The sequence below is a fragment of the Mauremys mutica genome, chromosome 11 (genome assembly GCF_020497125.1).
Source record: "Mauremys mutica isolate MM-2020 ecotype Southern chromosome 11, ASM2049712v1, whole genome shotgun sequence".
Taxonomy (NCBI): Eukaryota; Metazoa; Chordata; order Testudines; family Geoemydidae; genus Mauremys; species Mauremys mutica.
In genome coordinates, this window is record NC_059082.1 from 50,209,001 (window position 1) to 50,234,217 (window position 25,217).

The following is a 25,217-nucleotide window of genomic DNA, read 5'->3' on the forward strand; positions in this document are numbered from 1 at the left end:
CAGGCTTGCCAAGATAGACCAGTCACCTAATTCCTAGAAAAACAGTTTAATCAATTCTCTTGGCCCTGGTCTACACTACGAGTTTAGGTCGAATTTAGCAGCGTTAGATCGATTTAACCCTGCACCTGTCCACACGACGAAGCCATTTTTGTCAACTTAAAGAGCTCTTAAAATCGATTTCTGTACTCCTCCCCGACGAGGGGATTAGCGCTGAAATCGACATAGCTGGCTCGAATTTGGGGTAGTGTGGATGCAATTAGACGGTATTGGCCTCCGGGAGCTATCCTAGAGTGCTCCATTGTGACCGCTCTGGACAGCACTCTCAACTCAGATGCACTGGCCAGGTAGATAGGAAAAGCCCTGGGAACTTTTGAATTTCATTTCCTGTTTGGCCAGCGTGGCGAGCTGATCAGCACAGGTGACCAGGGAGTCCCAGAATTGCAAAAGAGCTCCAGCATGGACCGAATGGGAGGTACTGGATCTGATCGCTGTATGGGGAGAAGAATCTGTGCAGCTGGCAAGCGGAGAATCCCTTCTCCCCAGCAGCCAGGAACTGTTCATCACCCTGGACCCAATACCTTCCCAACCCTCCCAAAGCGGGCTCCCGGACCATGAAGCTGGAGAAGGCACCTCTGGTGAGTGTACCTTTGTAAATATAATACAGGGTTTAAAAGCAAGCTTGTTTAATGTTTAATTTGCCCTGAAGACTTGGGATGCATCCGTGGCCAGTATAGCTACTGGAAAAGTCCGTTAATGTGTCTGGGGATGGAGCAGAAATCCTTCAGGGACATCTCCATGAAGCTCTCCTGGAGGTACTCTAAAAGCCTTTGCCATGCAGCGGGTGGAGGCCCATTCATGCTGAGCTGTTTGCGTTTGGCTGAGAGGGATCTTCCCTGATACTAGCCACGTGGTGGGGGCGGGGGGGAGGATGAAGCACATGTGCTATGTAATGTGAATCGCTTGATTCAGTGTGAAATAGTCTTCCCTTTGTTCTCTAAAATGTATCTTTTTAAATACTACTCTCCCTTTTTTTCCTCCCACAGCTGCAAATGTTTCTACGCTCCCCCTATCATCTCCATCCCAGAGGCTAATGAGCCTAATGCGGGAGCAAACCGACATGCTCAGGCGTCTGGTGGAGCTGCAGGAAAGGCAGCAGGAGCACAGACTGCCACTGCAGCCCCTGTATAACTGCCTGCCCTCCTCCCCAAGTTCCATATCCTTCTCACTGAGACACCCAAGAACACGGGGTGGGGGGGAGGCTATGGGCACCCAGCCACTCCACCGCAGAGGATTGCCCAAGCAACAGAAGGCTGGCATTCAATAAGTTTTGAACTGTAGTGTAGCACTGTCCATCCCTCCTCCCCTCATCCACCACCCCACCCGATGCTTCCTTCCTCAACCGCCCCTCCCGGGCTACCTTGCGAGTTTTCCTCCTATTTGTGTGATGAATTAATAAAGAATTCATGATTTTGAAACAATAATGACTTTATTGCCTCTGAAAGCAGTGATCGAAGGGGGGAGGTCAGTTGGCTTACAGGGAAGTAGAGTCAACCAAGTGAGCAGATTTTCATCAAGGAGAAAAACAGAACTGTCACACCGTAATTGGCCGCCAGGCGATTTGCCTCAACCTCCCACCCCGCCATAAACATTTCCCCTTACTCTCACAAATATTGTGGCGCACACAGCAAGCATCAATAACAATGGCAATATTGGTTTTGCTCTGGTCTAACCTAGTCAGTAAACTGCCCCAGGGAGCTTTTAAACATCCAAATGCATATTCTACCACCATTCTGCACTTGCTCAGGCTGTAGTTGAACAACTCCTTACTACTGCGCAGGGTGCCTCTGTATGGCTTCATAAGCCATGGCATTAAGGGATAGGCTGGTCCCCAAGGATAACTATAGGCATTTCAACATCCCCAATGGTAATTCAACTGTGAGGGCTGCTCTCATCTTGGTATTCTTGCAGTTCGGGGCAGGGGAAAGCAAGTCACAAAATTCCATGAAAGTGCCCTTATGCATGCGAAAGTTTCGCAGCCACTGGGAATCATCCCAGACCAGCAACACTATGTGGTCCCACCAGTCTGTGCTTGTTTCCCAGGCACAGAATCAGCGTTCCACAGCATGAACCTGCCCCATTACCACCATGATGTCCAAATTGCCAGGGCCCGTGCTTTGAGAGACGTTTGTGTCCACGTCATCACTATTGTGATCGCGCTGTCATCGCCTCCTCACCTGCTTTTGCAGGCTCTGCACATACTGTGCAAGGTGTTTACAATGCTCACAACAGCAGCGGTGAGCTGAGCGGGCTCCATGCTTTCAGTGATATGGTGTCTGCAGGAGAGCAGAGTTGCAGCGGAAGTGGAGGATGATGATGGTTAGCACCACGCACGTTTCACAATGAAGAACACATGTTCCCAGGAGCCCATGACACACAACCTGGAAAAATTTGCTATTGAGGCAAGAGCAGGACAGCAGAGTTGCAGCGGAAGCGATGGATGACGATGTGATGCCATGAGAATAGATATTTATAAAGAACAACGAGAGGACCTGCGAGGTGGATTCATGGCACCAGGAGAGCAGAGTTGCAGCAGAAGCAGTGGTTGGATGACGACGGTTAGCAGTCCTACTGCACCGTCTGCTGAAAGCAGTATGGCGTCTGCACGGAAAAAAGGTGCGAAACGATTGTCTGCCGTTGCTTTCACGGACGGAGGGGCAACCGATGACATGTACCCAAAACCACCCGTGACAATGGTTTTGCCCCATCAGGCATTGGGAGCTCAACCCAGAATTCCAATGGGCGGCAGAGACTGCGGGAACTGTGGGATAGCTACCCACAGTGCAACGCTCCGAAAGTCAACGCTGGCCTCGGTACTGTGGACGCACTCCGCTGACTTAATGCGCTTAGTGAGGACACACACAATCGACTGTATAAAATCGCTTCCTAAAAAAATCGACTTCTATAAATTCGACCTAATTTTGTAGCGTAGACATATCCTTGGACTAATTCAACTGAATAGAGACCTCCTGAGTTGTACTGGAAATGAAAGCAGCAGTCCTTCACTGGAACAGTATTTCATAGAGCATGGTAAAGTGCAGGAGACACCGTGGCTAACTGCTAGACCAAATCCTCCATTTATACCATTAAGGATACTGCCAAGGAAAGGACACAAGTAGGACTACATATGACTCACTTGCAATGAAATATGTACCAAAGACCCAGATCGAAAGCCCATTTAAATCAGTGGGCTTTGGATTGGACTTTATCTACAGTAAATTCCACTTGTAAACTGGGGCAGAGGGAGAGAAGGCAAAGCAACAATCCTGGCACACACTGATAAAGGGCCATGTGGCTCCCACAATTATATCAGATATTAAAGACTAGAAAGAAGAGAAGAATATTAACAAAAACATGAATACTCTGCAATCAAAAATTTCTAACAACCACCAAATATCTTGCAAGTGAGAAAGCAGAATGACTCTTGTTAAGCAATCCCATATAAGTTCCTTAAACTCCCCAAGGAGGGAGTCAAAGGGCTGGTCTCCTCTGGAGTTACAAGATGACAATGACCATGGGGGTAATTTTTAAAGGGACACGCCATCAACTTTTAAAAAAATGGAGAAACATTGACTACCCTAGTGTTACAAGTAGCACCTAAGGAAACAAGACTGAGGGGAGGTCTCTTTGGAGATACAGTTTGTGCATTTAGCAGCACTTTGCATCTAGTCACTCTCACTGTTTCCCTTATGTAGTCATTTTCTTGTTTGTGTGGGACTCAGACAACAAGAGGAGAGAGAAAAAGGAGTTCAACATTTTAGATATGAAAATGTGATCGTAAAACCACAGAAATTGGCAGGGGGAGGGCCTGGAACTGCTTTCAACTAACTTTTCGAAGTTGTTCCTTTAAAGAGTCAAAGCCCTGATCATTTCTGAGTGGGATTTTAAAAATTCCTGTCTCACCAAGGCTGCTCTGGATGTACATGCAGCTTTCCAGAAGGGAAAGTCCCCAAAGCAAGCTGCATGATTCATTTTGAAACCAGAGAAGCCCCCTGAAAAAAAGTGGTCAATCATACTGTCCCATCTCCTTACTGTGGACACTTCAGTAGCTACTGAATACTCTGGCCACTTCAGCTAATTAGTGCAGATTAGACTGACTTTGTTAGGGGTATTAATGCTTAGTTAGTTACAGGATAACCCTATAACAGAGATCAGTAACCTTTGGCCCGCGGCCCGCCAGGGTGCTTACCCTGGTGGGCCGGGCCAGTTTGTTTACCTGCCGCATCCGCAGGTTCAGCTCCCACTGGCGGCGGTTCACTGCTCCAGGCCAATGGGGGCTGCGGGAAGCAGCGGCCAGCACATCCCTTGCCACTTCCCGCAGCCCCCATTGGCCTTGATCGGCCAGTGGGAGCTGCAATCGGCCGAACCTGCGGACGCGGCAGGTAAACAAACCGGCCCGGCCCGCCAGGAGCTTACCCTGGTGGGCTGCGTGCCAAAGGTTGCCGATCCCTGCCCTATAAGAATGTCAAGCAACTTCTGCATCTCTTGATCTTTTCACTTCTGAGAGGCAGCCAGGACTGGTGCTCTCACTGAGCCCAGAGAAAGCACTGAGCAAACCAGGAATAAACTGTTCAAAGTGTTGGGGTGGTTTCATCTAGGGGACATGGATCTATTCCTCACCAAAAGCAGTTCTCATAGTAAATGGATATGACTCCAGCCACTCTGAATTAGAAGTGGGTACCAATCGAGGCTGCCCTCATGACACAACTCTTCACTGACTCAGCACACTGCTTTCCAGGGATGCAGGAGGGGACAACACCAGACAGGACATTAACAAGATGACTCTTGACACACAAGATATTTTTGAAAATTGTACCAGACTCTGAAAATCTGATTGGCTATTTCCCATTTAGGAATTCATCAGGTTTTCACACCACGGCTAATAACCCTGAGAAGAGGCCTGGCAAGGCCAGACTGATAATTCTGCAGTGCTCTCATACTCCCCCTTTAAAACAGCCACAATACAAAAGTATCAGATACCTTGGAGTCAAAATCCCCTCACGTGTAAAGGATTTGTGCCAGGGTAACAATCCCTGTCTAATTACTAAAATAAAGAGACGTCTCTCCAGATTATACTATTTCTCCTCTGGCCCTTTGAGAGGATTAGCCTGATTAAAATGGTAATTTTGCCTCAGCTACATTGTTACATGCAAACGCTGCCTGTAGTTCTAAACAATAGAAATAGCCTTGCAGAATTCATATGGAATGCCTATGTAACAATTCCTAAGCGATGAACTGTCCCCATTGATAAAGAAGGCTCTACCTTCCCAAATCTCAAAAATATGTAACACGTCATGTCAACTGAGGTTCCCAGGAGACTGGATTAGGGAGATGTACACCCCACTGTAAGGATACAGCATAGGACTGGTACATCAACCCAGCTCTCTGGTGCAGGCAGCATTCCTCCCAGTTTCACAGACTGCAAGAAGCATTGGGCCAGATCCTTTGTACAAGTTAGTTATGTGGAACTGCAGACAGGCCTGCAACAGTGACTGGGAGGTTCCAATGCTATCCTCACCCTAAATTGGCCAGGCTCACCTGAAGCCCACAATTGATGCATTTTCAGAAAGAGAAGGACAAATGTGGAGCAGATCTCTTTCGGAGCGCAGGCATTCACTCTTTCAAATGACATATTACAAATTGATCATGACTTCTGTGTCTGTAAGGCATCTGGCACAATGGGGCCCCGGGACACTACCACAACACAAACAATACACTGCCTTTCTGTAGCACCTTCTAGACAAATACGTCTAAGCACAATTCCTAGCCAATCAGTAGCAGTCAGATTTGCTACCCTTCAGGATCAATAAACCTTGATGCTGGCTCCCTAAATTTCCTTTACAGTGACCTTCAGTAGAAGGTGGTTTGCTGTTCTGGACCGACCCCAGTCCCAGAGGGAGCCTTCCAACTCTATCAATGCATCAGCATGGGGCAGGCAAAAGGGAACCCCATTCATAAATAGTGGTGTTAACTAGCAGCTCTGAGTTTTTGGGGAACCAGGGCGCAGTACCCAGCCTGTCTGACTCATCAAAGACCTTCCCTCCCCCCTCCTGCCCCCAGCCTCTGCTTGAACCAAATCTGTATCAGAAGAAAGACTTACAAAAAGCAATGAAAAGGCAGTGGGAGAACACCTAAACCAGGATTAAGGAAACTCCCCTAGCCTCATTTGTATCAAAGGTGGGAGAAGGAGGCATCTCCATCAGCATATAGAATGGAGAACAGAAATTCCAAGGCAAGAACCGCACGGAATTCTGGGACCAGAATAGCAGGGAAGCACTGCATGATGGGGGATTTCTGCTCCAGATGTTAATGAACCCACACTTGCCCACACCCAGCTCAGTAGTTATCAGACCAATTCTAGTAATGAATCTTTTATTGGTATCCAAAATAGTGAAGCTCCCCAATTGCAATGTGAGCTCCCTCCAAGGAACACTGCCCATAGCCAGGAATGATCAGCTCTCATGGTCTAGCCTGAACAAAACAACTTTGATATACTCCCTTGTTTACACATAAACAAATCTAGTGTTCTCCCTTGAACCATTGTTGTTTCTCTACAAAATACCCTACCCATGCTCAAGTAACCGTTCTGATACCTGGATACAAAATCTGTATCAGTTCCACTGGGATTTCATCTTTCATGCTAGGGGCTCTTCCTGTCTCCCAGCACTCTGGACCCTCAGCTACCACCACCACCTGGGAACCCCAATTGATTCAAGCTTCATAGAGTGGTGAGAACCCAGTTCTCTCTCTCTTAAGTCCTGTTTAGCCTTCTGACCCTGACTTGTGTGATTAGTTATAGTTTTCTAAACCTGACTTTTATAATCAATTTAAGTTAGATTTAATATTATAATTGTTTTGTTTGTTTGGCTCCCCTATGTTTATTACCAGGCAATAAATAACTTTAATAATTAAGCTAGTTGCTTCTCTCTCTCTCTTCCTCCTGCCCCCCCCCCATGGGTGTTTTTTGGTTTCCTCATTCACTCTGCAGCAACGCTCCTCATACCTAAGCTAAAAGATCCCTGCAGTGCCCAAAAACCCTGTGGGGTTTGCTCATCAAGTGGGTTACTACCAGAACAATTGTAACGTGAAAGTGAGGATAGAGACGTGCTGAACCTGGGACATATGAAGGTGGCAGCTTGGAAGTGCTGCTCAACCCAATCTGCTCAGACATGCTCTATTCCAGTGCAGGGTCCAGGGTGTATGAGAGTGACAGGTTGGAGGTGCTGTTTCACCCAGCCTTCTGAGTCCAAGGGCCTATGAGAGTGACTGCTTGGAAGTGCTGCTCGACCCTACCTACTGAGTCCAAGGACATATAAGGGGTCAGCTTGGGAGTGCTGATTAACCCAGTCCTCTCAGATGCGCTCTGTTAATATGTGTGTGTGTTCGTTTGATTCTGGGGCTGGAAGAACCCAGCCCTGGGGAACCTAGGTCCTGCAGGATAGCTCCATTGGGAGGGAACAAGTAGAGCTCCATATGAGAACACAAGTGACACAAGCAGTACATTGACAGAAGTGCAGACCCCTCAACCCCCAAAGAGGAACCTCAAAGTAATGCACAAAGCTGGTAACAGTGGAACCAAGAACTACCCTAGAAGGATTAATTGGAGGCCTGTGTTAAATGCCTTGCATACACTTAGTGCTACACAGATAATGCAATACAGACAGACACTCGGTGGAGTCTTACCGCCAGTGGGACAGTGTAGATGGCTGCTTCTGATGCTCTGCCAAGCAGATCACTCTTCATTCCATAGTCATGAAGTCATTCCATCCAGTGAGCACAAGGTGCCTCCAGGTCACAGCCAGAGGTGTGCTGTAGATACGATGGAATAAGAACTGGGTTTGATATTACACTTTCCATGTACCCCAAAGCACTTTACAGACTACTGAGCTAGAAACTAAAAGTGCCATAACTACGCAGGCAAATGCAGCAGCTAGTTGGAGCTCACAGAGTGCTTTGGATATCAGAAACTCTTATATTGGTTGCTAGAGCAGGGACCAGGAGTGTTGGGGAGGACAAATTGTATTGCATCCAGTTTTGCACCCCCCGCTACAGAAAGGATGTGGACAAATTGGAGAGAGTCCAGCGGAGGGCAATGAAAATGATCAGAGGGCTGGGGCACATGACTTATGAGGAGAGGCTGAGGGAACTCAGATTATTTAGTCTGCAGAAGAGAAGAGTGAGGGGGGATTTGATAGCAGCCTTCAACTACCTCAAGGGGGGTTCCAAAGAGGATGGAGCTAGGTTGTTCTCAGTGGTGGCAGATGACAGAACAAGAAGCAATGGTCTCAAGTTGCAGTCGGGGAGGTCTAGGTTGGATATTAGGAAAAACTATTTCACTAGGAGGGTGGTGAAGCACTGGAATGGGTTACCTAGGATGGTGGTGGAGTCTCCATCCTTAGAGGTTTTTAAGGCCTGGCTTGACAAAGCCCTGGCTGGAATGATTTAGTTGGGGTTGGTCCTGCTTTGAGCAGGGGGTTGGACGAGATGACCTCCTGAGGTCTCTTTCAATCCTAATCTTCTATCATTCTATGAAATGGAAGCTATATAATGTCACGGTACAGAGAACTAGGAATTGTATGGAAGGAGGGGGTAAACTTACCTCGTGACCACCAATAAAGTCAATAATTCATATTTCACACACACACAACCTCTAGGCCAAGGGAAAGATATACTACAAGGTGTACAGCTAGAGAGCAGCTCGTGGGGCTGGGAAAACCCTATCACCTGAGGATGGGGAGGGATCAGAAAAAGTTAGAAGAGAGTATCAGCAAAGACGCAAACAGATATGAAATGTGATGCAGTGGAAACAACATTTCCCGAACACTGAACACTGAATCCCACCTAGCTTCTACCCACCTTGGCAAATTAAACTCATTTTGATATTAGTTAAATGCCCATGATACATGTGCTATTGTCTTTAAAAAGGGAAAGGAAAACAAACATGAAAGGGGATCCCACCCCTGAAAAATTAATGTTTAAACCATCTGCCAAATGAAAGCTAACAGGGGGCTGCCATAACACTTGAGATTCCAGGTCTTCAGCCGGGCAATCCACCAGCAACAATTCTAGATCTCATTGTGCCCTGGCTCTCTCAGCCAGCTCCATTAAAAGCCATTGTCCATTTAATTTTTTATTAGTTTTCTATTAGAAGTGATGTATCCCCATCCACCTGCCCCCCATCCACATTTATATATATAAACCTGTTATGGATCCTCTTGATCTGTTACAGAACAGTGGATAAATATTCCCTTCTCCATGTAAAAAAAATACACAGAGTATTACAGAGCTGGTGTCCATTCAATACCTTGCAGTATGCTACAGCAATCCATAACATGAATGATGCTGGAAGGCGGACACCTATTAAAAAATTGCAGCACTTCCACAATTGACAATAACTAGACTCTTTAAAATTAAATTGTTAAAGCTAATAAGGTGAATTTATTCCTCAGATTATAAATCACTGGAAGGAAAGGGTTTCTAATTAAAAATACTGATTGCCTCAACAACTGTTATGCCAGGGATATCTTCTAGCTATTGATTTAATCATCCCTGAGGGATATACAAAACACTAACAGTCCCATGATTTTTCACATGACTGAATATTGAAAATACAGTTTGTTCCTCCCTACCAACATCAGCTGGCATTTTTTGTTTGAGGAAGCTATTATTATTTGCACAGCACGGGGACGCTAGGTGCTTTATATGTGAGGAAACACTTCTCTCTGGGAAAATACATTGGGGGGGTGTCACATCGCTTTTCCTACAGAAGCTCCTGTTTCTCCCTCAAGATTTGTTATCCTCAGCTAAACCATATAGCCCATTCCCTGAATGGTTTCATCCTAGTGGCTTTTACTGATGCACAAGTGATAGCTTCTCCACCTGTGCAGACACTCTGCAGTACTATCTGGACATACCCAATGCTGCAAGTTTCATACTTCTGGGGAATGTTTGGCTGCCTCTTGGTGGTTATAAGAAAAGAGACTGGGGGGGAGGGTTGCTCCCTATGAATGCAATGGAAAATGTCACACCCTCGGAACACCAACTAGGCACAAACACATGCCCACAAACTTTTCAAATACGTTACCCAAGAATGTTCTTGGCAAGAGCTTCTTTGCAGTTACCCATGCTGGCTGGGCAAAAGCCATAGCTAGACCCATCGCTGGCTCTATGGGGAGAAAGACTTGACTCAGTGACAGCTCCACCATTTGAAGCAGGTTGGGGACAGAACGGAGGCTACTAAGCAAGTTCCAAGTTTCTTAAACATGGTAATAACTTTATAGAAGTGCAGAGTACAGGAAAAATATTCTCCAAGCAGAAAAAGTGGGTGTGATATAACTAGGGGAAACCCAGGATTAAACCATACAAGGCTATGTTCCTCAGTCACGTTGATCATTTCTAGGGTTACGAGTTCGAAAGAAGTAAAAATATTTACAATACAGAGGGGGAGGAGAGAAAAAGAATTCCCTCCTTACCTAAATGCAGTAATTTTCACCCGGAGATGAAGATAGTTTGAAAAGGAGAGAGAAAAGGATGAGATAATCCCTTCCTGTCATGATAAAGGTTCTGTAGAACTTGAACAATGTTTCTTGTCCAGATGCTGCAGACAAGAGAATAGAAATGTTGAATTACACAGTATACAGGACTGGCATGAATAGGAGCAGAGGTTGCAAAATAACTGATTGTTCCTTTAGCGCCCCATTGTACTGAAGAACATTCCTAACTCCAAGCACTGATGCCAATGGGATTTCTCATGTGCTTGAAATTAAGCATGTGTTTAAATACCTTACTGAATCAGAGCCTAAAGGAACAAAGCTCTAAGAATTCTCTGCTCCCTCTTTTTGAAAGATGCGTAAGATCTTCTTGACTAAATCCAAGAATCAGCCTCTTTAAAAGAACGGCTAAACACATTCTACTACTAGGAAAGCCGCTTCTGTGGTTTTGACTGGCTAAGTTTCAATGCCACCTGTCTGAGAACTTCTGCTGGCTGCCCCTCTCAGACAGACCCTGAAAACAATCCAACTTCAAATTAAAAAGCATAAGGCCAGCACAGGAACCAGACAGAACTAAACGTTTCATCACACTGGGATAGAGGGTAAACTGTTTATCACCCTAAGATCCGCAATTCCCCTCCACACAAGACACCCAGAAAAAATATATCACACCCACTCACATGAAAGAGAAAGCAGCCTGCTGGAAGCAAACATTTACTGCACAGCTGTCTCCTCACCAGAACTTGCATGTTATAGGGAAATCCTTTTTTTTAAAAATTAAGCCCCAATGATGGAATTAACCTGTCAGATGAATAAAAACTCCAGTTTGCTAAACAATGCATTGTAATTATCAAGGACCTCTTGAATAAGCCATTCAAATGAACAAATCTGCTGTGAAGCCAATTTTAGTTACATTGACAATGAAACCTTTCTTAAAATGAAAGGCCTAGCAAGAATAAAGCTGTTCAAGAAATAAACTCACTGCACAGTCTGCACCATGACTTCTACACAGAGGGATTTGTGGGGCTTGCCTTCACTCCTAGAGGGGGGGGGGAAACGATGGGGTGAGAAGCTATTTCAAGGCAGATTCTTTTCATGCAAAAGGGCTGAAATTGAACAGCAAAACAGCATTACAAGAGCATTAAGTAATCCTACCCCTGCAGTTAGCGTTTTGCTATCCAATTAGCTAGTCCAAGTGTAAGAGGAAAAGTCTATTCCAAAATCAGAAGATATTTTGCAAGGCATGGCCTATTGAAATACGTGTACCACGGTTTGAAAAAAAATCAAAATAAAAAAATGGATGCCAGAGCAATGAAACACTAAATCACTGTACCACGACCAGAGGAATCTGTTTTTGGATTGAGAATCAGGGAATCCATATTAGCACTTCAGGTGCAGAAGAGTTTGGAAATTCATTCTGCCGCTCTCCCTCTCCAACTCTTCCTGTTGCTGTTGGAGGCATGTGCCCATCTTCTCCCCCCCCCCCCCCCGCCCGCAAAAAAAGAGTCAGAAATTGTTTTAAAAAAACATGCTGTAAAATTCTGCCAACGCCTCCCTCCCTGTTCCTCATTAAAGCAGACAGCCTTGCTCACTTGTTCCGCTGCCTAGCGAACGGGTTGTTCCCCCACCGCATAGTCTGGGCTGGGAAGCAGGAAACCTGTCCTTCCACAAGAACCCTTGCAAAGCACAGACCTGATGCAAACCAAGTGCATGCAGGCTTGGCGCCCCTATCTGCACTGGGTCTCCAGAGCCAGTGGTCAGATTCGTCCCTGGGGTAACTGCCTGGGAAGCAACGGGGCCAGGGCGAATCCATCCCCCTTGTTTCCGAGGGATCAAGCAGGAATTGCCCTGCCTAGGTCTGTCTCTCTGCAGCACAACCCGGCACACCACAGCACGGAGAGCGCTACGGGATTTCCAAGGAGCTAACACGTTCGCGGAGCCAAGCCGGGCTTAGCCCGACGGAGTAATGCCCTACCCCGGGAGACTCTGGGCTGCGGCCGCCGGCTGAGCTCCGGTGAGGATGCGTTAGCGGCAGCAGGAGGAGGAAGCAGAGGCTGGCTCTGCAGAAGCTGCCTCAGCCGGGCCAGGCACAGACCCGGCAGGGATCGGAAACACTGCCCCAGGCTCTCCCTTCTCCTCCCCGGCCCGCTTCCTGGGGCTCCTTGGCTGCAGGCTTCTGAACTCTCCCGCGCCGGGTTGGAGGGGTAGGGGGTCCCAGAGCGAACCCCTCCGCCCCCCAAAGGCATGTCCTGGCAGTGCTTACCTAGCCACGCACGCACCTGCGGGGCTCCCTCGCTGCCCGCCCCCGGGAGGTGCCCGGGCTACCCACGCCACACGGCCACCCCGCACTGCCCACTCCCGTGAAGCCACCCCCAATGGCCCAGCCCCATGCAACACCCTCCCCCTTTCACCCAGCCCCTCACTGATGACCCCTGCCCAGCGCCCCCTGCACCCACCTCCGTATGTCTCCTCTGCCCCACACATTCGCTTCCTGCCTGCGCCCTTGCACCCCGCAGGGAGGGCCTCACTGCCCTCGGGGGACCAGCAGCCCCTTACACGTAGTATGGAGAAAAGTCGGGGGCAGGAGGCGGGGACGCTGCGGGCTCCCGCCGCCCGCAGGACACACGGCGTCTGTCTCCATGGCCCGGCCTCTCTCCAGCAGGGCGGGCAGCGAGAGCTGGGCCGCCCCGCCCACTCCCGCCCCTGCGAGCGGCGAGCAGAGGGGTGCCGCCGGGGGCAAGGGCAGGAGAGCCTGAGACGGGCCTGAGGGGCAGGTCACTGGAGAGCCAAGAGCCAGTGAGGGGAGCCGGTTACGGGGAGGTGGGGCCAGGAGCCGCTGAGGGGGCCGGTCACTGAGGGAGGTGGGGCCAAGAGCGCTGGGGAGGCCGGTCACTGGGGGAGTGAAGTCAACAGCCGATGAATGGGACCGGTCATGGAGGAAAGAGCCACTGAGTGGGGCAGGTCACGGGGTGCGGGCAAGAGCCGCTGGGTGGGGGGGCGGTCACGGGGCGGGGGACCTACTGAGGGGGGTTGGTCATTGGGAGATGGGGCTAAGAGCCACTCAGTGGGGCATGTCATTTGAAGGAAGCAAGAGCCAGTGAGGGGGACAGATCACCCTGTGGGTGAGGCCAAGAACCACTGAGGGGGACCAGTCGTGGGGAGCAAGAGTCACTGAGGGGGGCAGGTCATGGGGAGGCCAAGACCATTGGAGGGGAGCCAAGAGCTGCTGAGGGGGGATGGTCACTGGGGGGGCAGGAGCCACTGAGGGGGGGCAGTCACTGGGGGGCTGGGGCCAACATCCACTGAGGAAGGGAAGTCATGGAGGGGGCCAAGAGCTGCAGAGAAAGGCAGGTCATGGGAGGGTTGGGGCCTACAGCTGCTGAGGGAGTCAGGTCACTGAGGTGTGGGGCCAAGAGCCACTGAGGGGGGCAGGTCATGGGATGGTGAGACCAAGAGCCACTGAAGGGGGCAGGCCACTGAGGGAGCAGGCCAAGAACCACTGGGGGGTGGGGCAACAGCCACTGAGGGGGGCCGGTCACTTGGTGGTTGGGGCTTGTCATTGCTGGGGGGCCAAGAGCCACTGAGAGGAGCAGGTCATGGGGTGTGGGGCCAAGAGCCACTAAGGGGGGTAGGTCACTGGGAGGTGGGTCCAAGAGCCACTGAGGGGGGAAAGGGTCACTTAATGTTGTTAGGGGAAGACTCGCTGCGGGTAAGGGTCACTGAAGGGGCTTTTGGAGAGTCGGTGTGGGGTTGAGGAAGCTGTGGGATCAAGAGCCATTGCTGGGAAAAAGGTGCTGAGTGAGGATTTGCTGCCTCGCGTCACAGGCCCACCCATCTCCTTGCCTCTTTACCACGGCGCCCTGGGTGGTCGCCCACATTGCCTGTCCCTAAGGCCGGCCCTGTGTGTGAGAACCTTTGTTTTTGCATTTCCCAGCTTTTGAGTGTTTACAATTGTAACCTCAGTGTCAACTTTTGTATTTAATAGAGCAGGAGGGAAAGAAAGAAAACGAGAGATGTACTAAGTTAAATGTTACTTTTAAATCATATAAAATATTATGCTAAGACATATACAAGTGGCTGAGTTTATGTACTGTATGTTTATAGACGCAAAATAGACACACTCGCATGCACAGTATTGTATATTTGCGATCTCACATGCATCTAATACGAAGTACGTCAGGGCACAGGCACAGCACTGCGGTTTTCAAAGATCTGGGGATCCTGACACCCCACTAAACACCTGCAGGATCAAAGGACTGCAATGCTTCCATTCTATTGCTTTTCAACCTTTTCTTTAGCCATAGCTGGCCCTCCACTCTTCCCTCACTCCCAGTCCCTGCTGGCCAGCACTCAACTACTTGGACTTGCTGGCTGGAATACAGCTGCAGTTCTTGGCTAGCCAGCTGTAGCTGCTAACCACATACCATGCAGCTGTAGCTCACAGTACCCCAGTTTCTCCAGCACCTGCTATACCCCATGGCACTCCCATTCCACTCCTACCCCACAGCTATCTGGGAATTCACACACACACACACACAAGTTTCAGTCACTTATGACCCTGAACCACCCATCCCCAAGAATTCCCACTGAACTCCTGCTGATTCTCCCCAACACAAGCATACCTGCACAAAATATTCTGAAAAACAAAGGAATAAGGACAAAGAGACTAAACTGTTTGTTTCTGATTTGTTTCATGGGTGCTGCTCTATATATCTTTGGGCTTTGAGAGCTAGTGATTAAAAGCATTTTAGAACAGATAGGTATTATTATTGAGATGCTGCTGTGTCCCTCCTCCTAAGTGTCAGTGCAATGGGGTGTTGTGCCTATCCCTTCTATCTCAACTGAAAGGTGTTCTAGCTACTCCTTCTCACCAATGCAATGAGGTGGTATGAAAATGTGTTCTGCCCCAAGATAAAGTTTGCTCTTGGTTATGCCACTGTAAATCCAGATTAGTTTGCAGAGTTACTTCATCCTTACGCTGGCATAAATTAAAGCAGAATCAGGTCCTTTTTATCTAGCCTCCTCATCTCAGTCCAGAGGGCTGCTCACCCAGCTTTTCTGTTTCAGCCCCATTCAGGAGTTCACCTGCTCCAGCTGCAACACTGGTGGGATTTATCAGCCCAAAGCAGGCTACCTCAAAGCAGTACCTTGGCCAGCTATGCTCCCCCTGTCTGCTTGGGACTATCTGAGGAGAAGTCACAGGATGTGATTTTTGGGGTGGGAATTGATGAAGGGTATAATTCCAGAAGCTACTTTAAGAAAAGGATTATTCTATGAGGAATCCAAACGGTATAAGACTCCTAGTACTCTGAAGGGTATTTACATCAGGGAAGTAAGACAACTGGGAATCCTGTTTTTTTGCAGTTCCTTTCACACACATCCCTTCATGCTCGACTCCAAGAATTGTACTACAGCTCAAACAATGACAAGCTGTGTGGGAAAATAGGTTTTACTATCTATCTGATGAGGCCATGGCTACACTTGCAAATTTGCAGCGCTGCAGCAGGGTGTGAAAACACACCCTCTCCAGCGCTGCAAATTGCGGCGCTGCAAAGCGCCAGTGTGGTCAAAGCCTCCAGCGCTGGGAGCGCGGCTCCCAGCGCTGTACGTTATTCCCCACAGGGAGGTGGAGTACGGACAGCGCTGGGAGAGCTCTCTCCCAGCACTGGCGCTTTGACTACACTTAGCGCTTCAAAGCGCTGCCGCAAGTGTAGCCAGGGTTTTATATCCCTGCCAGTCACTAGTAATGTAACTAAGTAATGAGTCCAACATCAGATTTAAATCCATGACTGAGATTAAGAGTCTCATGGTCTACCAACAAAGCTACCCAGTATCATTTGATGATATAAATGTATATAGTATGAGAGGGGTAGCTATGTTAGTTACACAATCAGGAGCTCATTCACCTGAACATCTACTAATGTGATATATGCCATCATGCCAGCACTGCCCCTCTGCCATGTACATTGACCAAACCGGACAGTCTGTATGTAAAAGAATTAATGGACAAAAATCAGACATCAGGAATGGTAACATACAAAAGCCAGTAGGAGAACTGTTGTATCGGGAAACAGAGACGAGACAAAGCTGCAGTGAGGCGTCCCTGGATAGTCCCAGACCGCCACTTTTATTCTCTTTCTTACAGACCGGTTACTCAGTATTACATGATTGACATCACACAGGTTACTTATTACTATATGATTGATACACCTGTTTACTTCATTCTGATTGATTAAGGCTGGTTTCCCTCACCGGGCCATTGTCTTGTGTGACTAGGCTAGCATAGCAGAAAGTGCATAATATACTGTGCTAATAACATGGTTCAGTGCAGGGACAGCGTGGTTTGCCAACATCTGTACCTACACTGTACCTACATCTCCCTCTATTTTGTTTTGTTAACTATGACTAATACTTTCGGGGGGGCTCCGGGCTAGTCCATGGACAGCCCTTAATGAAGAGAGAAACAAGTGAAGGGATACACTGGATGCCGCAGCAAAACAGCACGAGTAACAGTACAGTGAGTCCCCCAAAGGTGACAAGTTGATGCAACCACCCAGTGTTAGGAAGCCATGAGGAGAGCCAATCCCACCATCCCGAGAAGGGGTCTGGATTGTATCTGATTTGATCTGTTAAATTTGTAATTATCTTGAGTTGATTTTCAACTGAATGATGATGATCAGAAATATTAAAGCAACACATATCATCAACCTTTTCACATCCATAATGATGCAGCATAAGTAAATAATCTATAGCCGCTCGATTTTGCAACACCCCATGACGGATGTCTTCCTGCTCATCATTAAGGAGGGCTATAGCGGTAGATGTCGCATTTAAAGCCTTAGTGGCTGCACAAGCTAAACCATTGATTCGCATACTATTTCCTGTGGCCAACCCGGGGACCCCGACAAGAGAAACAGCCAAAGCAACAGTCTCAGTTTTTGAAAGTAAATGTACACGGCTATCACAGGAAGCATCTAAAGGAAGACTGCGACTAACTCGCGAAGTATTTAACAGTTGCCTTTTAGTTGGTAATATGAGTGCAAGTCGGCTTAGGCAACAACAAGTGCCATCACTAAGATTGGCGGGTATATAATTGAAAGTATATCCTGAGCATGTCCAAAACCACCCATCCGGTAGCTGTACATGCTTATATAAATAAGAGATATTTGTTACAGCAGAACAATTCATTGCTGGAGCAGGAAAATGCTTACAATTACTCATAGTACAGTTAGTCATGCGGGCACAGGTTATGTTATGTGTGGCTGCATATGGGGTTCGAAGGGCAAGCGCATTCCTAGGTCTACGAGGTGTTTGAGGTCCCCAATTATGATAGCCAGCATAACCCAAGCCATGAATAGTGGAATTTGGCTCCAGACTGGAATAAAACCAAGTAGCATTTTCAACATCATTAGGATTATGGCATACAGGAATCAGACAGGTACCTAAGATCTCTCCCACCGTAACTTGCTGGGAGAGGCAAAAGGATGTCTGATTCAAGGTGTGAATAAATGTCTCCCACACATTGGTGGAAGGGAGAGGGGCTGCAACACCTTGCGCCAAACACAGAACGGTCACCCAAATATACATAACCCAGCAAAGAGAATTAGCATTTAAGCTGGCTATTAGCGCAAGAAAGTAGTTTTCTGTAGTCTTATCCGCCTTAGTTTGCTCTAATACATGTTCAGCCTGCCGTGATAAAGCTTTGACCTGCCCCCAAGTTATGGCAGTGTTAGGTGTGCCACGCTTTCGGGCCTTGTCAATCTTGTCCACCCTATCCGTCAGGGTTAGACTGAAGTCTGGAATGGGATTCTTTAGCCCCTGATGCCAGGCCATCTCTCCACGGCTTCACAAAGCGAGCGGGAACCCACACAGGGCCGGTTTCAGTTGACACTGCTGCGTAACCCCGGCCCCAGGTGATGAGTGGCACAGGCAGGCTCCACTCTGGTCCTGGCAACTTGCGATATATCACCTTCGGCGCCGGAAGGGGCTCGGTCTGTCTATAATGGCGCTGGGCTCTAGATAAAAACTGATTATTAAACAAAGTTAAATTTAAATGATTCAGAGTAAACAAGACACGAGCCAGCCATTCTTCCTTATCTGGCAAGGATAGGGGCACTCCTCCTTTTTGTTTTTGTTTAGTAAGGGCCTCCTTTAGGGTGCGGTTAGCCCGCTCAACAATGGCCTGACCCCAGGAATTATAAGGAATGCCGAATTTGTGGAGAATGCTCCACCGGGCACAAAATGCGGCCATGGCGGAGGAACAGTAAGCAGGACCATTGTCGGTTTTTAACTCAGTGGGGCTGCCCATTACCGCAAAACTGCGAATCAAGTGATTACAAACATGTTTGGTAGCCTCCCCTTTTTGGGCAGTTACCCAAGTGTAACCAGAAAATGTGTCGACGACAACGTGCAGGTATTTCCAAGGGGAGAAAGGGGGAAAAAGGGTGACATCCATCTGCCAAAGTTGATTGGCTCCGAGACCACGGGGATTTACCCCTATGGGAGGACCCTGTGGGTTAAGGGTACATTGAGGACATTGTTGAACAATACCTCGAGCATCAGAAAGAGGGATCTGAAATTGTTTAGCCAATGCCTTGGCATTTTGATGATGTAGGGCATGACTTTCTATAGGAGTACAAGGGAATGCCCTGAGTTGGGCATCCGCCTGGGCATTGCCTTCTGTCAACATGCCAGGGAAAGGTTGGTGGCTTCGAATATGAGCAATAAAAAACTGATCGGTACGGGAATGAATGAGATGTTGCAATGCTAAAAACAAAGCTAGCAAATTTTGATACTGGTGATACATAACTACCACTAATATTTGAAACAACATTGGCTACATATAAACTGTCAGTGATAATATTAAACGGTTGCATAGAAAAACGATTAAAGGCTAAAATTACTGCAGCCAGCTCAGCACGCTGGGCGGAGCTTTGGGGTAGGGTAAACAGAGAACACCAGTGGGTAGTAGATGGGTCACGCCAAGAGAGAACCCCACGGTTTGGACTCCCGTCCGTAAATACTGTAAGCACATCTGGCAGCGGGGTTGGGGAGAGTAAATAGCAAAAGTTAAGGGGTAATCGCTGCGTCATGCTGAAACGGGGGTCCTTCAAAGTGTGACAGGAGAAGACCCCAGTAAAGGCTGAGCATGCACACTGAACCTCGGGGTTAGTTTCACAAAGAGTTTGCCATAAATGCAAAGGGATCGGAAGTACTATTTCAACGGGATCAATGCCTAAAAGGACCCACGCTCGCTGGCGTCCCTTGGTGATAAGGGAGGCAAGCATGGAGGGAAGGGGAGTAAGGGTGTTTGCCGGGGTATGGGCGAGATAAAGCCATTCAAGGATTCGTACCGTCCCAGCCTCGGGTGCTTGAAAGAGGGCGGCACAAGGCTGGGTCACCCCTTGAAGACAAGCGAGACGTGGAGGCTCGTTATCCACGGCACGATCCACCCAAACCTTTGCGAGAGATTGATTTACCTGCTCAATGGCATCTAATTGTGTTTTTGTGAGAGAAATGATATCGGAGGGGTGACGCCCCTGCCGAAGAGCATCAAATAATGGACTTAACATGTTAGTATCAAGGCGATAATAGGGACGTACCCAATTAATAATGCCCAGGACTTGTTGAAGGGTGACGTAATTAATGTTGGTTTTCAAGGCAATTTGCGGGATAATCGGAATGGAATAAGCGGCCATCATTTTATGGCCCAGATAAAGGAAAGGTTCTATACATTGTACCTTTTCTGGGGCTATTTGAAGGCCGTATTCCTGGAGCATATTTTGCAGGTCAGTTTGCCATGAAGGAGGGAGTTCTGTCCCTGCTATGAGGATATCATCCATATAATGGTAAACCTTAAGCATAGGGTACCGTTTGCGAAAGGGTAAGAGAGACTGATTCACATAATACTGACAGAGGGTGGGGCTGTTTAGCATACCCTGGGGAAGAACCTTCCAATGGTAGCGTTCTGTTGGCTGACTATTATTCAAAACAGGGATAGTAAAGGCAAAGTACTTTCGATCACGGGGGAGGAGAGGGATAGAGAAAAAACAATCCTTAAGATCGATTACTGCTAACTGATAATCATGTGGTATAACATTCGGATTCGGGGTCCCACATTGAAGGGCTCCCATAGGTTCCATAATTTTGTTTATAGCTCGGAGATCATGTAATAATCGCCAGCGTCCAGATTTTTTCTTAATAACAAAGATTGGAGTATTATATGGGCTAGTAGTAGGCTCAATATGTCCCTCGGTTAATTGTTCCTGAACTAATTCCTTAAGGGCTATTAATTTTTCCTGAGGGAGTGGCCATTGCTCAACCCACACTGGGACGTGGGTTTTCCATTCCAGGGGGAGGGCAGTGTGTAAAAAGCACTGACGTGTCATGGCACCACTAGGGAGGCTCCCAGCTGAGACAATAGGTCTCGCCCCCAGAGATTAATGTCAATTGGCAAAATGCACGGACGAATTTTTGCAACCTCTCGCCCCTCTTCACTATCCCATACTGAGAGCCAATTGGTGCTTTGTCGAGAAGATTGCGGGCCTCCCACTCCCCAAACAGAGGGGGAAACTTCGGAAGGCCAGGAAGGGTCCCAATGCTTTTGTGCAACTACTGAAACATCCGCTCCAGTGTCTAGCAACCCATAGAGCTCCTTACCGTTGATGATATACTTACGGGTCGGCTTGTGGGTTTGGATGTGTTGTAATACTGCAGCAATCTGTGGATGAAAAAGGAGACCTTGCTCCAGATTAACGCGAGTAGAACCAAATCCGCCGGCACGACTCGCTTGGCTGGGTCCGGCCGGCGCTGTGTAAGGTAAGATTAGCAGTTGAGCCCAAGAATCTCCCGCCTTTAGCTGAAGGGGAAGATGACTCCAAATTTGAACATAAATAACTCCGGTGTAATCAGAATTGATAACTCCAGGCACAATCATAATAGACTGACTACTGGCAGAAGAACGAGGCAAAATTAACCCAAATGTGTCTGGGGGAAGCGGACCAGAAAGCTGCGTAGGCATGAGGAGTACGTCACCAGGGAGAGGGGATTGCATATCTACTGCATTAATAAGATCCAAACCAGCACTGCCTTTTGTGGCTGGTCGAGCAGCTGTGGCAGGCAAAGCTCCCTCCTTTAAACTGGGGCTGGAGGGGGGCCCGGTCGAAAGTTTCCCGAATTATCTGGGGTTGAGGAGCGACATTGATTAGCCCAATGATATCCTTTATTACATTTTGGGCACTTTTTAGAAGGACGGCCCCCGGTGGTGTTAGTTCCGCCCTTATGAGCACCACCTCCTGGGGCCCGGCACTCCTTTTTGAAGTGTCCAGGTCGCTGGCAGTTAAAGCAGTTACCTGTAGGTTTGTTACCTTGACGGATTGCTCCCGCCAACAGTGCCATAGCGTGGGTCTGAGTGCCCACTTCGGCACATGCCTGCAACATGTCAGCGAGTGTGTAATTAGGGCGGTGAATGATAGTTTGGAGAATTTTCTGACAGTCAGCATTGGACTGCTCATACGCTAAGCGTAAAAGGAGTTCCGTCTGAGCGTCCGGATTGTCAATTTGGCGTTGAACAGCCTCCTTGAGGCGATCAACGAAATGATGATAAGGTTCAGTAGCTTGTTGTTTAACATTTGTGAATGATCGAAGGGGCTTGCCAGAGGCTGGAACGCGCCGAAAGGCTCTCTGAATGCACATTGCCGTGCGGTGAAAAGATTCCATGGGCAATATAGATTTGTTGCTCCATGGTGGCAAAAGCTCCTGTCCCATATATTTGCTCAGCAGTATTCTGCGCGTTACCGAGTGCTAGGGCTGCCAACCTAAACTCATTATCCCATACCACGTACTGTGCAGGGGAAAGGATCATACGAAATAGATGTTTCCAGTCCTCTGGGATCATAGTATAACTATTAGCGATCCCTTCTATCATACCCTGCACATAAGTGGAACGCAGCCCAGACTCACGTACCGCTTTGTTAAGCTCCCGAAGAATTGAATACGGGAGGGTGGAGTGCCGAGCTACCACCTCACCTGCCTCATTGGGAGGGTCATAAGACAGGGGAAACATCAAAGGGATTTCTCCCTCCCATTCTTCCAATAAGGGGTCCTGCCCGCTCGCCCGCGCCGCTGCAAGGGCGGCACAGACAGCACCCTGATGAAGGGACTTCTGCCCCAGGGTGTCCACCACTGGTGTAGAAGTTTTTGGTGCTAAAAAAGGGGCTGGTGGGAGCACTCGGGGATAGGCGGGAGGTGCCTCTACCGAGAGCAAGGGAGGTGCGGAGGGGGACGCCTCTTTTCGTAATCTCCCCACCGCAGCTGAACAGTGCTGCCACAACAGAATATGTTGGATCTCGGCTCGAGGTTCCCTAAACAATGCCTCTCCGATCTTTATCCAATCGGAGTGATCTAGGGAGCCTCGGTTCGAGTACCATGGGCACTTATACTCAATCACTCGGAGCAATTCCTCCAAGTGCCGTAACGATACTGCAGTACACCCGTCCTGTTTGATAAGCTTCAATAACTCTTTTGCATGATCTTTTTGCTCAATGGATAAACACCCCCCCATTACTCACGAGGGAGCGCGTTGCGCTGAGGTGCACCAAGGCTAAGCCAGCCGATGAGTCGGGGGTCCTGTGTCTGGATCACGTCGGGGTCACCAGATGTTGTATCGGGAAACAGAGACGAGACAAAGCTGCAGTGAGGCGTCCCTGGATAGTCCCAGACCGCCGCTTTTATTCTCTTTCTTACAGACCAGTTACTCAGTATTACATGATTGACATCACACAGGTTACTTATTACTATATGATTGATACACCTGTTTACTTCATTCTGATTGATTAAGGCTGGTTTCCCTCACCGGGCCATTGTCGTGTGTGACTAGGCTAGCATAGCAGAAAGTGCATAATATACTGTGCTAATAACATGGTTCAGTGCAGGGACAGCGTGGTTTGCCAACATCTGTACCTACACTGTACCTACAGAGAACACTTCAATCTCTCTGGACATTCCATAACAGATTTAAAAGTAGCCATCTTTCAACAACAAAAACTTCAAAAACAGATTTCAAAGAGAAACTGCAGCGCTACAATTCATTTGCAAACTTAATACCATTAATTTGGGCTTGAGTAGGAACTAGGAGTGGCTGGCTCACTACAAAAGCAATTTTCCCTCTCTTGGTATTGACGCCTTCTCACCAGTTATTGGGAGTGGACCACATCCACCCTGACTGAATTGGCCTTGTCAACACTGGTTCTCCACTTGTAAGGTAACTCTCTTCTCTTCATGTGCCAGTATATTTATGCCTGTATCTGTAATTTTCACTCCATGCATCTGAAGAAGTGGGTTTTTTTACCCACAAAAGCTTATGCCCAAATAAATCTGTTAATCTTTAAGGTGCCACCAGACTCCTTGTTATAAATATATATGCATATGTACAGCCTCAGGGATGTCCTGCTAAATCTTGCCATAGCCTCCAGTAGGCTACAGGACTGAGACCCTACAGGACTGAGAGGGTATTTTTGGGACTTGGTAGGAGTGGCATGGAGTTCCCACTTCCACCTCTCTCCAAGCCATTGTCATCTTCACATTTCACGTTTGACACAATGCACATACACAAACAACACAAAGAAAAGAGCATAATTCACCAGAAAAAAATATTATCCCAGAATTCTGAAAGAGATTTCTCTGTAATGATACTGTAGAGAAAACTGCAGAACTGGAATTAATTTGCAAACTGGACAACATCAAATTAGGCCTGAATAAAGACTGGGAGTGGATGGGTCACTACAAAAACTAATTTCCCCATACTAATTTCCCCCTACTGTTACTCACACCTTCTTGTCAACTGTTTGAAATGGGTGACCCTGATTACATTGGCCTCATTACCACTACAAAAGTGATTTTTCCTCCCTTGGTATTCTACTGTTGAGAATAGCCCACTTCCATTTTAATTGAATTGTCTTGTTAGCACTGACCCCCCATTTGGTAATGCAACTCCCATCTTTTCATGTACTGTGTATATATACTTGCCTACTGTATTTTCCACTCCATGCATCTGATGAAGTGAGTTTTAGCCCATGAAAGCTTATGCCCAAATAAATTCTTTAGTCTCTAAGGTACCACAAGTACTCCTCATTGTTGTTACTGCAGATAAAGTGACTGCTGTGCATGAAAAAGAACATAGAAAAAATCCTGAACCGGCCTATATCTGGCAGGGGTGCAGTGGCACGTGCTGAGCTCCATAGCCAAAATGCTCTAGACCAGTGGTTTTCAAACTTTTTTCTGGCGACCCAGTTGAAGAAAATTGTTGATGCCCGTGACCCAACGGAGTTGGGGATGAGGGGTTTGGGGTGTTGGAGGGGCTCAGGGCTGGGGAAGACGGGTGGGTGAGGGGGCTGGGGTGCAGGAAGGGGCTCCAGGTTTGGGGAGGTTCAGAGCTGGGGCAGAGGATTGGGGTGCAGGCTTACCTCGTGCGGCTCCCGGGCAGCAGGGATGCTAAGGCAGGCTTCCTGCCTGGCCTGGCACCACAGACCATGCTGTGCCCTGGAAGTAGCCAGCAGCAGGTCCAGCGCCTAAGCGGAGGTGCACAAGCAGTTGCCCGCAGCACTGCCTGCCCGGCTCCCATTGGCCGGTTCCCAGCCAAAGAGAGTGCAGAGCCAGTGTTCGGGGTGATGG

At 48.1% G+C, this 25,217-nt stretch overlaps 1 protein-coding gene and 1 long non-coding RNA gene across 11 annotated transcripts in view; both read right to left on the minus strand.

Annotated features, from left to right (window-relative positions):
* The window catches only part of LOC123344354 (ankyrin repeat and fibronectin type-III domain-containing protein 1-like), a 596,720-nt gene extending 583,599 nt beyond the window's left edge, over positions 1 to 13,121 (minus strand). For 2 of the 8 annotated variants that reach the window (XM_044980478.1, XM_044980474.1), the window contains exons 1-2: positions 12,140 to 12,195; positions 7,741 to 7,866 (exon numbers count right to left, since the gene is read on the minus strand). The gene's annotated coding sequence lies outside the window, so the exon portion shown is untranslated. Of the gene's footprint in view, positions 1 to 7,740; positions 7,867 to 12,139; positions 12,199 to 12,810; positions 12,867 to 13,003 lie in introns of those variants that run through there. The other 6 variants (XM_044980488.1, XM_044980475.1, XM_044980476.1 and 3 more) reach the window with 6 other exon arrangements.
* A 4,969-nt stretch (positions 13,122 to 18,090) lies between these two features.
* LOC123344718 overlaps positions 18,091 to 25,217 on the minus strand; it is a 29,842-nt gene continuing 22,715 nt past the window's right edge. Inside the window, exons 2-4 of one of the 3 annotated variants that reach the window (XR_006572634.1) lie at positions 23,117 to 23,180; positions 21,225 to 21,267; positions 18,091 to 18,573 (exon numbers count right to left, since the gene is read on the minus strand). This is a non-coding gene — a long non-coding RNA (uncharacterized LOC123344718). Of the gene's footprint in view, positions 18,574 to 21,224; positions 21,357 to 23,116; positions 23,257 to 25,217 lie in introns of those variants that run through there. The other 2 variants (XR_006572632.1, XR_006572633.1) reach the window with 2 other exon arrangements.